Source organism: Chaetodon trifascialis, chromosome 13, assembly GCF_039877785.1.
Source record: "Chaetodon trifascialis isolate fChaTrf1 chromosome 13, fChaTrf1.hap1, whole genome shotgun sequence".
In the NCBI taxonomy this organism is placed as follows: Eukaryota; Metazoa; Chordata; class Actinopteri; order Chaetodontiformes; family Chaetodontidae; genus Chaetodon; species Chaetodon trifascialis.
This window is the reverse complement of record NC_092068.1, coordinates 19,594,371-19,610,010: the sequence shown is the minus strand read 5'-3', so window position 1 is coordinate 19,610,010 and position 15,640 is coordinate 19,594,371. Positions and strand designations below refer to the sequence as shown.

The window sequence follows — 15,640 nt, the reverse complement described above, 5'->3', positions numbered from 1 at the left end:
AAAGATGTGTATAACCTTGCAGGAGAGTGTAATGGGGTCAAAAACTATTAATATGAACGGGATAAAAGTGCAATGAAATGAGACAATGACATTAGATCAGACTGATGTCACTTGCTCCCCCTGTGCCACCAGATCATGGACTCACGCCTCCTTGTTGGTGGTCCGAGTGGGAGGACATAGACCCTCGCTAATGTTGTTTCATCTTTCAAATCTGATCACAGGCCCTCCGATATTCCCACTCCCTTCATTTCTCCTCTCAGTGGTTGGCAGAAGCAGGTCACTGTTGTGACACCACAATAGGTGGTACAGATCCATACAATCCATCAAAGCTAAAGTGCCTGTTAGATGCCTTTAATATTTTACTAATTAAGATTGCTGAGTGCTCAACCATCATTCACTCCTGTTAAAGTGGGCTTGGTTCACTATAAAGTATTAAATGACATTGATTGCCTGACTGTAGTGTAACCTCTATAATGGGGTTCAGAAGATTTGCCTTTTTTTCTTGCCTGCCCCATTGGAGTTGATGAGAAGATATGTCAGAGTCTGCTGAATATGTAATTGATGTAGTTTGACTCGTTCCTCCTTCAGTTTGACTCTGACCTTTGCCCTTACAGTGCAGCAAGGATGGATGGAGTCCTTTGCTGGTCACATCGGAAGCAACATTTGCATTTGTCTCCATTATCCATTGGATAACTGATTTTAAATGACCTCAATTTATACAAACTCAAGGTTTTTCTCTTGGGTTGTACATTTTGAATTCAGCAAGCTCTGTGTTTACGTCACAGCGCAGTCCAGTCTGGTCTGCGGTGAGTAAGCACTTTCTAATGCCGAGGCCTCCCTTGGAAAGAGCAGAAATGCGATCACCCATTGAAAGCACTAAGCCAGCTTGGCTCAGCTAAGCATGGCATTTTTTCAGAGGATCTACGGTTCACACACACCCCAATTCTCAGCTTAGTTTTCACCCCTCAGCCTTGACACAAATACCAGAACAAGCCAAGATAATACAGATCTCTAGCCAGGGGTGGTGTCATCTGGGGCAGTTGGATGAAAACCCAGCAAAATGCATGCAATTAAGAGTGACAGGATATTCATGGTATTTCAGATCGAAGAGGAAACAAAGGGCTTCAATGTCTGGCCCTCTTGGTGTTTGATTTCTACTGCTGAGGCAGGATGAATGTCAAGTGTTAGTTTGAAAAATGTATGTCAAACTCCTGCTGATGACTCATTGCTTGCACCAGAGGGCAGCCGTTTAAATGTTTAGTTATCAAAGAAGACTTAAAGTCTGGCTGCTGCAAATGATAAGTGATGCACTATTCAGCAGTTCTGATAGCTGCTCTTGCCCTTAGAATATTACTTACGATAAACTACTACTGTGAATATTGACGTCTGTATAAGATACTGTATATTATTTTTGACTGTCTTGACTGTTTCAGGCAAAAACATTAAACCCCAAAAGACCAGGAAATTAGCTCACAGTCACACACTAGGCCGTAAGTCATTTTGTTTCCAAAGAGAGACAGTGCAAGTTTCTGCAGCATGTGACTGTGGCAAAGCTATTGTCGTGTTAGCTTAAATGATTCAGGAGCACCATTTAATGTGCTTTAGTCAGCTGTAGGTTTTGAAAATATTATTCCTTGAAGCCACAGTTGTTTATTTTCTCATACAAGACTAGTCATTCAGTTTGGTGCATAACTTACAATAAACTCCAAGGGTAATGTCACTGTACAGTGGAAGTAATAAAAATACAGGCTTTCAAATGAGAACAACACATAACCCAAGGGATTATACATTAGCTCCTCATGTTTTTGACTGTTTTCTAAAATAGCCTATTTGCAAAAAGGTCTCCATGTCTATAAGAATAATTGTTTTTGTTTAAATAGGTGACACTATAAAAATATTTTAATGGGCTATTTAGCTGTGGCTGAATGAAGTCATCTTTTCCTGACAAACCCAGCAGCAGAACCAATGGATTTACTTGATGTCTGTGAGCACAGTTACAGAGGAATTATATCAGTGATATAAGTCTGTCAGCATATTTGTGCAGTTCAGAAGAAAAAAAGCTAAATGCAAATCATTATTTCTCTCATTTCAAAAATAGAAAAGTAGGCATATGAATCACTTCTTTATGAGAGCTGGAAACTTTTTAAAATACAGTCATTGGACATAGCTGATGTCTGTGGTAATTGCTGCACATCTTATTCTCATTTAATTATTGTGTCTGTATAATTGGAATTGCGTATAACTACCAGGCTCTTGTTTTGTCCTTGGCCACCATAATAGGGTGTGGAAGGTGCAGGGGGTTGATGGAGAGAAAGAAGACCAGAATACAGACATAGTGAGTAGAGATTGAAATGCATAAAGGGAGATTAATTGTCTGTTGTCCCAAAATTGGCTCTCAGCTTCCAGCTCTTTGTTGCACATTTTTACAAAATGAAAAGGAGTCCCTTGTGTCCCACATTCCCATGCTGATGAAATTAGGGCCCAAAAGAAAGAGATAGGAAGACCCACACCGAGAGTGACATAACAAAAAGAAGGATGGAGGACTGTGAGAGAGTGAGACCCATCGGAAACAAAGCTAGAGTTACGGAAATTAAAAGGAGCTAGATAAAAGGCAGGGGTTTTTATTGCTACGCTCTCTCCATTAGTACAGTCCCCACTTGACCTGTTCACTGAACAAGAAAAAAGTATTTTCTAATCATACTATTAGTTCTTAGACTATAGTTTGTAAACCCTCACCATTAATCCTTTTTAGCCACACAAAAATGGATCCAAATGCAAACACACTTTTTGCCATTTTCAATTACTGTAATCCTGCTGGTGAAGGGCTATCTTGGGATAATACAGTCTGACATTTGACAGTCTAGTGAAGGTTTTCTTTCATTGTGCAATATTGAAATGACTATTGAAATGATAGAAACACCCGAGTTAGAGCCAGGTTACAAAAGCGTGCCATCCCTGTTAAGTTCTGTCCAGAATAATCCCTGCTAAGTGCACCAATCCAATCAGCCTGTCTGGTTTTCAGTGTTACTCAAACATTTCCTGGACAGCTCTCAGTCATGGATGCAAATGGAAAAGCACTCGCATATTCTATTGCACATTTCTGTGTTGTCCATCCAAAGCCATGGATATCTTTATCTCTGGACTGATTGTTTATCTTAATAAAACCAGATGAACACATCACAAGGCTACTGGAAGCATTTGTCTTACCCGTGTGTGGACAAAAGAGGGAGACTTGCAATGACTCCTGGAGGCAACACGCATTAACACACTGGACGTTCCTTAATGTTCTTGTGACTATCTCTCTTCAAGGGCATTATTCAAATGAAGTCATCAAGAGACGAGAGAATCTGGTCATAGATAAAAGATATGTGCGCTTACAGAGGAATGCATTGTGACTCAACATGTGTACGTATGCGTGTGTGTGTGTACGCGCGCATGTGCGTTTGTGTGTGTGTGTCCGCACGGTCATAAAGGCACCTCATCAGAATGCTGCTGTCATTCAAACTTTGAATTGCGGTGCCATGAACATAAAAATAGCCAGAGGTGAGGGCTTCTCACCGATTACTCTGAAAAATAGGAGGAATTCAATTATGGCTGTGCATGCATGTGTGAAGGGATTTGGAGGTGAGGCATTCTTGAGGTGTTTCAGTGGTGGCAGTGGGCTTAAAAACTCAGGGCTAAGTTTGCCTGAAACATTAAGTGATAAGAGAATTAAAAGAAAATGGCACATATTCACAAATGCACATACACAGTGTTGTCTGTCAAGTATGAATCTTGTTCCAAACGCCACCTTTTTAGGCCCTGTAATAACATTGCAAACCATTGTCCAATTCAACCTCCAGACATCTTATTCATTTTTAATTCTTTTTTTTTGTCATCTATTTTATTGCCGCAGTATAAGCTTTGATAAGAGGTTGAAGATAAATGAGGGAATTTAATGGTATAGGGGTTACAACTGGTAGCTGTTCTTTCACATAGAATCCTTTTCATTGATTGGATAAGGGCGGTGGCGGTTCCCCTCTTGCTAATAGCCTGCTGATGTGTCTAATCGGGGACTCGGTAACCTTTGCAGGAGACACCTTATTTCCTTCCCTCCACACACTCCACACATACATATATACATTATATATACACACCCAAACACACACAGAGCACAGCATCCTCCCATTGTAAGCATCAGTTAAGGACTATTAAGGACTATGAGTTAGCATGGCGTCACCACGTCATGTGCCATTTTACCTGACATCTTCATGTGAAATCCACAGGTAATATAGCATAAAATATTTTCTGCTGTAACCTTTATGAGACCTTGTTCTAATCAAACTTTTTACTAGTGCTGTCAATCGATTAAAATATTTAATTGCGATCAATCTCGTGAACGTCATAGTTAACTTGCGATTAATCGCACATTTTTATCTTTTCTAAATGTCTCATTAATTATCATTTTGATACTGTTATCAAAATGGAAAAGTGGATAGGCTTGCTTTGTGCAAATGTTTTTTATTGAAAACAGCAATGTGTAGTGTTATATTTCACAATAACAATCTCACTTTGAGCAGTCATTCACATTTGAAGCATAATCTCACACAATTTAACACTGTCAATAAACAGATGACAAAAAAAAAATACTTGGTTACAAAGAAGCCCCTTCAACTACCCTTTCTAAGGGATCAAAACAGGGTGATACAAGATTACACAAGTTACAAAGTGCACATCATTGTAAACTAGGACTCAGGCTATAGTGCAGTTAAACCATGGCTTAAACTTTCCTTTATTAAGTTTCCTATGAACATACAAGCAGTCAGACTATAATGCTCTTCTATTTATGCACCAGAGGCTCATCAGCCCAGCCTCTTGTGTCTCTCCAGAAAGAATGAACATTACTTGGCTATGGCTGCAGTAAGCTTGTTCTTAGTTGCAGTATCCATATGCCTCTGTCGAAAGCCATCCATTGGTTTTGAGAAGGAGGCGGTGGAGAATTCACATTCGCCGTGTCTTTGGCCATCAAGTGGTATTTCAGACTGGATGTGCTGCGGTGATAATTTAGTTCACACCGACAATACACACAGATAACTTTGGTCTTGTCAGTCGACCCATTTAGCAACTTTTTGAAACTAAACTTTCCATTCAGAATCCGGTTTCCGGTTTACAATCGGATCCTGTAGTTTTTGTAACGTTACTAGCAGTGGCCACAGCGTATAAAAAACTACAAGGTCACTAGGTCACAAAGAGCGTTAATCGCACGATAAAAAAAATGACGCCGTTAAAATTGATTTGTGTTAATGCGTTAATAACGCGATATTTTTGACAGCACTACTTTTTACCTATCATCAGAACAAAAACATTAAAGCATCATGTGGACACTTCTGTCCCGTACATTTTTATCCCTCTCTACCAACAGCCGCAGACAGAGAAAGTGCGACGTGCAGGATTCATAAAACTCCGGAGAATTACAAACTTTGTGCAGAGAAAGTTAAGAAATCAATTTCAATCTTATACTAAATCAGTATCACATCATGACAGTGGCTGCTGTCTGTAGGTCACTTAAATTTGTGTGCAGGGTGTGTAATTGTGTGATGTAATTGTATTGAAATGGAAGCACCTCGCCTCAGTCTGCTGGCCTGGAGATTTCTTACACCTGAGAGAATATTCACAAAAACTTGGTCCCAGAGTGAAATGGCTTTCACAACTTATTTCCACTTGTGGAGTGTCAGTGAGCCTTCTTGAAAAAAGGCAAATGGCCTTTTGAGTTACTTTGCGAAACAGTGGATGTTCTCGTGCTTATTTCAGCGCCCGTCACATAAATGCTTTAATTAACTGAACTGTGATAACTCCGACATTATTATTAGAATGTAGCAATTGAATTAGAGCAGGTTCTACACTTTCAAAGATCTCATTTCTGAGTGCACATGGCTGAGTTGGTAAGAACAGCATCTGCCAGGGGCTCACTGTCGCTATTAAATGATGTGAGTCGGCACTTGTGGAGTTTTAATGAACTTGCCTTGGAATGTTTTTCTATATGTCTTTGGTCTTGTTGATGAGACACTTCTTGTTAACATCAGTGGAATATTTTTGAAACTTTTGTTATTGCTGCTATTTTCACTTTCGCTGAGATGTTTTTGTGTGTGTTTACCTGACCTGCAGTTGACTCCTGTGTGCCACATAACCTCATGTGTCAGCTCAGTAACAAAGTTTGTTCTTGTTGCTTATTTCGAATGGTTTCTACCTGCAGCTGCAAACGCACTTCATGTTTGAACCTCTGGCTCCCTTAAAGAACACTGACTTTGAATTAAGCCTCACTCTGTGTGTGTTCCCTTGGAGGTAGAGCCTCTTCTGCAACCGTACAATCCCTCTGCTTCCCCATTCTGTGTCCATCTTTGTTTCTTTATAGTTAGAGCCATATCTGTGCAATTGCACGCATACACACACACACACACACACGCACAAATTTACATATACACACATTACTGGACTCTGTCACTGCTTTCCTTGCCTGGATAGCTGTGTAATTGAGTTTTGGGGATGCAGCCTGGCACTTCCTCCTTGTGTGCAGGCTCCCCTCATTACAGATGCCTAATTGGGATTAGTGCTGCATTTTGTTTTGGCATTGTTAACGAGCCCTGTGGTCAATGCCAATATTTGGCTTGTTCTTCTCCTCAACTCGAGGACAAGGACCCATTTCTGTCTGCATGTGTTTAGGTATGTGTGTGCTTCACCAATTTTACCTCAATATTGTGTGGAGGAATTTTCTATCATATGGCCACTCTTAGGTTATGAGCACAAGAGTCTCAAAGTTAGGCAGTATAGAGACCTCAGATCATCTTACATTAACACATTATTTAGAGACCATTCTAGCAAATGGTAGCTAGCAAGTCACTCCCTGGCTCAGTTGCCATAGTAACCAGGATCTTATAGATAAATTGTACACGCACACAGAGGACCATTCAAGGAGGATTGCCCAAGTATTTACAGTTTTAATAAGGAAGTAGGTCAAAGTGATCTCAGTTAGTAGGGTGGATGTAAGTACATAGGAAGGTAGGAGCTAATATTTAGACTTGAGCATCCAATAGAATTACCACATGTAGAAGATAGGTAGAGAAGATCCATAATAGGGAATGATTTGAGGAGTGGGGGGTAGAAAGGTGATGACACATATATCCCATTAGAGAGGACATCTTCAGGATTTGGTACCATAGGTCACTTTTTGATGTTATAGTGCTCATCGGCTTCTCCGCGATGCATCAAGCCTGCAATAAATACTTCTGCTTAAGACATCTGAAGTCTCCTGGTGAAGTCCCTCCTTTATCTCGCAAGAGTTTCCACCACTCATTGGATATTAAAGTACACCAGGTATTCTTTTCTGGGAAGTCATTGTGTCTCGTCACAGATAATTATACCAAGGTTTGGCATTAATCATGGCCTGATACTGTGGCCACAAAAAGTTACCTTGGGGCCACTGAATACTCCATGTAGGTACGTTTTATCCATATACTGTGAGCCATCATCAGTGTAACATTACAAGTCCTCAAGTCAAGTCCCAATTTCCAACTCCTGACCTCAAACATCCTGATACCTTTTTTCCTTGTAGTCCAACGTTTAACAAAACCAGCTAACTGTATTCCACCGTACTAACTGAGGCCACTTTGACCTACTTCCTCCATATAGCAGGCAAAAGAAAACAGTGCAGACATGGTTGACAAGACTTATTTCACTTGCAAGTTTTTGAAAGTGTACAAGGCACTGCACTTTGTCTTCCTTTTACTGAACTTTCTTGATCACTTGTCATGCCTGAGCTTAAAACTGCAAGATGACTCCACAATACCGAGTGACGTTGTTCGGCCTCAGAAGAAGACGCATCTATCTCTCACAGCAATGCAGTTTTCACCAGGGCCAGACTTAAATGCATTTTTGAAGGAGACTAATGGGGGAATAGTTGGCTGTGTGGATGGAAAAATTGAAGACGAGAGAAAGAATGTTCTTCAGAGCATGGAGAAGTACCTCAGACTGTAGTTTGACATATTTGATCGAGACCTGTTTGCAGCTGCCCAATGGCTGCCCCTGTGACTGGCCAAGGAACCAAGAGGATGTGGCAATGTAATGCAATTACCGCATCACCAGACTCTGTCAACACTTTCAGTCTGTGCTGGAAAGAAGTGGATGCAACCTTCGAGAAGTACAGGAAGAGTGGATGGATTTAATTCACTTGCACAGCATCAACAGTTCACATTTGATGTGCGCGCACTGATTTTCCAGGATGACAACGGGATGAGATTCACCCTCATCAACTACCTGTTTGAAATCATTCAGTGTGAGTGAGGATTCTCAACACTGAGTGGAAAAACTGTTGGTGGTCAAGGTTGAGCACTGACATGCTAAATATACCTTTGCTCATTTGTGTACAGGGGCTTTGTTTACTACAACAGGTGCACTTGAGAAAGGTGGGTAAGAAAGGAGAGAGCCAGGAGGATACCTGAATGCACCAAAGAGCTGCAGATGTCCATGTTGTGTTTATGGTCTCTTTGTAGTGTGAAGGGTATTACATGTTTCCTAAATTGAAGGCCTTCAATACCATATACAGTAAACAGAATAGTTTAGTTAAATGAGCAGATGATATCATCACACATGAATGTAATGTCACAGATTGAATCATTTAGCATTTATTATTATTGATCACTATTTATTATTTTCACAATAAATCCTTTCAGTATTTGAAGAACAGAAGTCTGAATATGGCAATTTGTTGCATCCTGTGTTTGCAAAAACTACCTCAGTTTTGTTCATAGAGGTCCATGTTAATGTCAAGGCATGCACTTTGATGAAAGAAAGCATTCCTTCACATACAAAGTAAGTAATGTAGAATCCTCCTAATGAGCTTGTGTCTAGTACTTCTCCTGGGCAACAATCTTTTCAATCAGTTTTTGCTGATTTTAGAAGGACATGAGTTTATTTTATCAGTCCATTCATCCTGTAACCACCGGCTGAATTACAGCAGTTTGGGTCTCGCCGCTGCAATCCATCAGTATGAAAGTGAACCTTTTTTTTCCCGCCTGTCTGTCTGCCTCCCGGTGTGTGGATGGATGGATGGATGCAGCAGGTGGAGCTTGTTTTGTTGTTACGACGATTGATCACCATAGAAGGATTGTTGCTCTCTGACAAAAACTCCACAGTTGACACAAATCTTTGCTGCAAAACGTTATTTACTATCAAAGGAAAGCTGATCTTAAGCTTTGGGAGATTATGCATTTTACTCAAAAGTATAAAAGCTCATCTTTCAGGTAAATCACAGTTAATGCAGAAAGGACGAGCATGACTGAGGGATCAGCCGTCGAATTTGCAAGATCTTGAAGAATCAAAGAAAGATGTTTGCACGTAGAGCATACCAGCCTGCAAAATATGTGAGCAAGCATCCTCTGTACACAGAAATACAAGCAAAGTAAACATTGCATTGCTCAGTTTGATATATGTCCTCTTAGCCAAACTGCTAACACATACAGTACACACATACACACACAAAACACATGTAAAGATAATGGAGCATGACCATAAGCAGCTCTGTCAATAACTATCCTTCAATTAAAGCCACTTGAAATGGATCACTTATTGGATTTGAAGATGATTCCTAGCTGAGTTGGTGCCCCTGAGATATAAACCTCTGGACAGGGATCAATGGTTGTTAGCTGTTTGAGAGTTTGATGAGGATCAATTTGCAAAAAGATTAAAATTAACACTTTTTTTTAATTGCACCTGACAATCCAGAGCACTGACATTTGTCTTCTGCAATAAATAGGCCCAGAAAGGTATGAAAATGAGGCTAAAAATAAAGATTAAAAGAAGAAGAGTACATCTTCAGTACTTCAGTATTGTATCTACACTGATCCTTTGATGAGGCTTTGTGTTTAGGTGTCATCAGTTCTGGCTTTAACAGTTTTAATCCTTTGCCAGAAAAAAGAGTTTTTTCTCCCGTCTTTCTCTTTTTGTTTCTGAAAATGACACACTGAAAGCTTACCTTTCTCTGCACCTCCACGACTTGTCAGCCTGAGCCAAGCAAGGTTTTTAAAGCTCCCCGATGAAAGAGCGAAAAACCTTGAACCTCCTCATTATTGAAGAATCTTGTCAACCAGGGCAGGCTTCAAAGAACGCTCCAAATTGACTCCTTAATACCTCTGAATCTACACCATCACATCTCGCTGCCCTTCTTTACTTCATCAAAATATCGACATCATATTGAAATAAAGCTGTAACTCCACAAACGTCTAGACCAAAGACTGTATAAAACATGGAGGCTGTCTCTGTGGCTTCGCCTATAGGTGTCAAAGAACCATTCTGACTCTGGCCATTGCCATCTTGGCAGTGCCTGACTCCACCAAACTCCCAATTAATACAAAAATGGAGGTGTAGTTTGGGTGAAGTTCAGGTGGGCCGAATGAATCCTGGCTGCTGAAACCTACACCTGTCACTCAAAGTGGCCATGCCCATAGTCACCCCCGTGCAGTTGTCATGAACAGGGAAATATCTACAGAGACAAAAACTGCTTTTTGTACCAGTCTGTTAACATGTTTATTTCTGGTGGGCATTTTAATATGGGAGTCTATGGGGATTCAGTCACTTGTGGAGACAGCCTCAAATGGCCACTTGAGGAACTGCAGTTTTTTGCACTTCCAAGTTGGCTTCATTTTCAGCCCAGGAGGTTGCCTCTTGGCCTCGGTACGTGGCCAGAGTCAGATTTACTCTCCTTTTCTTGTTGAAAATTTGCAACATCTATCCAGGTCTGAAAGTATAAGTAAGTCAAAATACTTATCTCAATGTGGAAGTCTTTAATATAGCTCTGGGAGTAAGATTTCCTGCAAACAAACCCCATCTTTGCCTTGGTGTTTGTCTTTCTTGTTAACAGTAAGTAGGTCTTATAGAAGCACCTCATTGATTCTGTTTGCTGTTTGCAGATTTGCTTCTTTATTAAATATTGCCTTTGCATTCATGTACATGTGAGAATTGAAGAGATCTATTTTTCTAGGCTGACTTACTTTACATGTTGTCACTTCTATTGTCTTGTGCACCGTGCGGAGCAGTTTTGGAGTCTGTTCATGCTGGAAAATGTGTCGAAGCAACTCCAGGGTAATAACCCTTCCAAATACTGTGCACAGAGCAAATATTTTTACTTGGCATAGTGAGAGTGAACCCTGCTGAGAGCATGATGCAGAATTCTACTTCTGTTTCGTACCCTGGGACATTTGAACACATTTCTGATCAACTGAAAACCTATTTACAGCACAGTAACTCCTAGATGAGTTTTAAGATAACTGAACTCGTCACCAAGAAGACAATGTAGTATCACAGTGGCCAGTCGGTGTGTTACTTTATACAAAGCACGTGGATACACATGGTGCTGTTTAAGGACATACTTCAAAGCTCCTGCAGTCATGTTTTTTTCAGTATCTCATTGTGCAAAGTCAAGGTTTTAATTGATTTCTACATACCTGTTTGCACCGAGACGACCAAATGTTTGACAGTGTCGCAGTATAAACGTTTTGTACTACGCCCATCATGAGACCCGAGCTCGTGTGTTGAAATAGAACATTTTGGCAGATTATTGCAGGGCCGTTTGTGGTGAACATTTCAGCTTTCTGGAGGACAATATCAAAAGTGGTTTTGTGGGTGTTTGAAAGAGAATATTTAGATACAACAGGGGACAGATATTATTCAGCAGAGCATGAAAAGGATTCAGTGTTGTCTTTAAAAAATGGATAACATCAAAGAGGGATTTAAGGTGATGTTTTTAGAGTTGTTTAAATATCTTCAGTACTTGAACTAGTTACTGCTATTACAGCTTCATTATGATGTCACATGTAGCTGTACCATATGCGTATGATTATTATTATCTTATTCTAATACAAGAAGATACAGTTTATATCTTGTTTCTTTCCTTATACAAAATATTAAAGTGCTTGAGGATTATCTCATTAGTAATAAGTCAGTTCCTGTGGCTATTATGGTTGTCACTGTATAGTGGTGTGTAATGGCTCTGTGTAATGATACTGTGGCTGGCGGGTTGAAGTTGCCAGAACAGAATAAGACCAAGTCTAAGAAGATGATTTTCTGGCCTGCCATGATGGTTGGCATTTACATAATATGTCCTCTGCCAGAAACCGTGCCCCTAAATTAAACCATCAAGTTAATTCAGCACTTCACCACCACAGGCTTTATAAAGCCATTTGAAGTATTTATTGGCAGTTTACTGTACCAGATTGCAATATATAACACAGTTGTTTGAATGGGAGGGTACCATCGGATGTCAGTGAGAAGATGAAAGGGCACGTAAGTGTGTGTGTTGTGAATATTTCTTGGTTGTCAATAGCTAATTTACTTGTCTGACAGTGACAAACTCATACAGATTAGACAAACAAGGTATAGTTAGTGATTAGAGGTGCTGGTTGGTAATTTTTCTGTTTTTATCTTTAGACTAGGCTAGCTCTTTCCCCCTGCTTCCAGTCTTTATGCTTAGCTAAGATAATTGTCTCTAGGCTGGAGCTTTGTATTTAATGGCCAGCTATGAGAGTAGTATCAATCTTTTTTTCTCAACTAAACTCTCAGCAGAAAATTGATAAATGTATATCCCAAAAATGCTTAACTATTCATTTTTGTCTTTAATGTACTTTGAGTGTACAATGCAATGCATCTTGCCCCCTGTAAATGACATTCTCCACAGTATATCATACTTATATACTAATTATATGGCATATTCTGTTCATTAGCATTTTTTGGCCCAGGACCCATTAGAAAATGATGACCATAAGAAACCACCATAGAATGATGCTGCTTCTGCCAGTGCAGTACTCAAGAGCCCATTATGTTTTCCTGGGCCTGCCACTCGGGCCTTGAAGCATTTGTTTTGACCTAGCAAATTAAAATGGCTGCTCTTATCAATGCCCTCGAGCTTTGAGGGAAGGAGAGAGAGAGAGATGTCGCTGTCTGTCCTTGTCAGGTCGCCGGTCTGTCTTCCATCACTCGACTAACCACAAACCTGCTGTCAGATAAAAGGGCGCTTCTGCCCTCTGTATCTTTTCTCACATGGGTGTGCACCTGTGAGTGTGTGAACGTGTGCGTCTGTCTGCGTACAGAAGAGAGAGAGGACAGTGTTTACGATGGAAAATATTTTTTCTGTGCAAATGGAAGCTTGGCATTTCCTATGACTCATATAATTATAATTTATGACTGAAAATCTGGACTTCCCCTGGATTTCCAATTTTCTCTCCCTCTGGACAGGGTTGGACAAGAATCTGAGGAGGTGACTTCTGTTTTAAAATTTATTATGGCTGACACGTATTTTTAGATTTATTCCTGTTTTGCCCACTTAAAATGCACTTCCACTGCCAGCAAACTAGCTGCCATTGTACATGTGACTCCTCCCAACATTTGTGTGTGCTTCTGTGTGGTTCTGCTGCTGTATGTTTGAGGCAGCAGCAGGGTTCCTAATGAGGATGTATGGCCCTCGGTGCAGACTGCCATCCGGCTGCCCTGCTGCAGAAATGCATGCGACTTCAATCACATTTCTTTCTCTCTGGTTATCCCTCCTTCCATCTGCCACTCCTTCGCTGAGTCTCTTTTTTTCTTTGCTCTTGACATTTTCTAGCCTTTCCTTCCTCTACTGAATTTCAAATTGTTTCTTTGACCTTGACCATCTCTCTCTCTCTCTCTCTCTCTCTCTCTCTCTCTCTCTCTCTCTCTCTCTCTCTCTCTCTCTCTCTCTCTCTCTCTCTCTCTCTCTCTCTCTCTCTCTCTCTCTCTCTCTCTCTCTCTCTCTCTCTCACACACACACACACACACGCGCACACACGCATGGCATCCGACTGTTGGCATATTCATTGGGAGTGTGTACTTGTTGGTTGAAAAGATGTCAGGGTTGGTCAAAGTCAAATCACACATGTTACCTGCTGTCAGTGCAACAACAGCTCCACTCAAGAAAGCAAGTTTTCATACTTGTTCAGCTCATTTCATCTCTCTTTTTTCACATCCCTCATCCCATCTTGTCTGTTCACCTACCAGCCATCTGTTGCGCGAGGAGATCTCCCCTCCTTCTTCAGTCTCATTTTCACCATCGATCATGCTCTGTCAGCCCAAACCTGTCTGCCTGCTCCTTAGCATTACCCTCTAACTAGCATCCTGGTGTGGTATTTTAGTGCTCTCCCTCTCATCTATGCTCTCTTACTCTTTTCTTTATTTCTTTCTTAATGCATCTCCCAGGATCGATTTAACAAAATGCAGAGCTCTGCTATTACCCTGCGGGGATGGGCATTTGACAGATCCAGTTCCTGGCAGCATGAGCCAGCAAACACAATGGGGCAGGGATGAAGGTAGATAGTCACTGACAGCTAACAAATAGGCCTGGGGGACTCAACAGGATAAGATAGCCAAGTTCTACTTGCATTAAACACCTGATTTTTTCATTGATAGTGAACGAATGGAAGGGGCGGTGAATGAAACACATATGAGCCTGATATAGGCAGCAGATGTGCATGGAGCATTTCATGATGGCACAAATCTTAGGGATTTTTTTAAGGATTCTGAGCCCACCAGACGAGTGTATTAAGTGTTTGGAACAGGTACATGAAATAACAGTGAAGAAGACGTAAAATGAAACCTAAGGCAGAACATGAGAGGAATTTTTGAATAATCATAAACACAATTCTCAGATGGTTTACACACTGCAACACAAACATGACATGAACAAGAGAAGCCAATAGAGTTAAAAAAAGAAGCACTTTTGTACATTTAGAGGTATTTGTGAATGATGCTGGATCAGATCTGCGCTGTGTGCCAATGCCAGCATTTCAGTAAAGCACAAATAATGCTTTTTACTCTGTATGAATGTTAGCTCCAAATGTGTCAAAGCTCAAGGAAAATATATTCAGCTTAGAAAAGCAGTTTTATCTTGATAAAGACATGTGAGAAAAAGTTAAGAATCGGTTTGTCAAGCAAGTTTTCACATACGAGGAATTTGCCTTTATGTTTCGGTGCATAACAACAGATATAGCACATACAAAAATTGCAAGAAATATGGAAAGCAAATACTGCAAGTCAGGAAGCGTAAATAGAAGATAGGAAATAATACGAAAAAATATATAAAAAAAAAACAATAAAAACAGTATATACAATATAATCATTTAAATATTTCACAGCTGACTTTTGCTCGTTATCCTTTAAAACATATGGCCTGCAGTGGGGATATAAGAAAGCTGTCCCTCCCTCAAAGGGAACTTTAATTTTCACTTATCAAGCATGATTGAGAGGTACACAAAAGGTGCTCAACAACAAGGACTCTGGATGTCAGTAATCAGTTTGGGTGAGATTGCTAACAGAGATGGACTAGTCAGTCATTCCCCATCCATTAAATGCTGCAGATAGAGCCCAGATCTTGCTCAGTGTGTCATCAGCCCCTTGTTAACCCACTCTGCCACCTCACCATTAGATCAAGACTTATTGCACTGTTTTATCCACCTTCAGATGGAGTGGAGGACAAGTTCAAAGCTGAGAAATATCAGTATTCTCTTCATCTGGTGCAGTGTATTACAATGTTAAATTAAAATGTTTACATTGGTGATATTGTGCCCAAAAATATGTCCATCAGATTTATACTGAACTCCAA

General features: G+C 40.4%; 1 protein-coding gene across 4 annotated transcripts in view; it reads left to right on the top strand.

Moving 5' to 3' along the window:
• grid1a (glutamate receptor, ionotropic, delta 1a) overlaps window positions 1-15,640 on the top strand; it is a 232,473-nt gene that overhangs the window by 102,566 nt on the left and 114,267 nt on the right. The window lies entirely within an intron of this gene.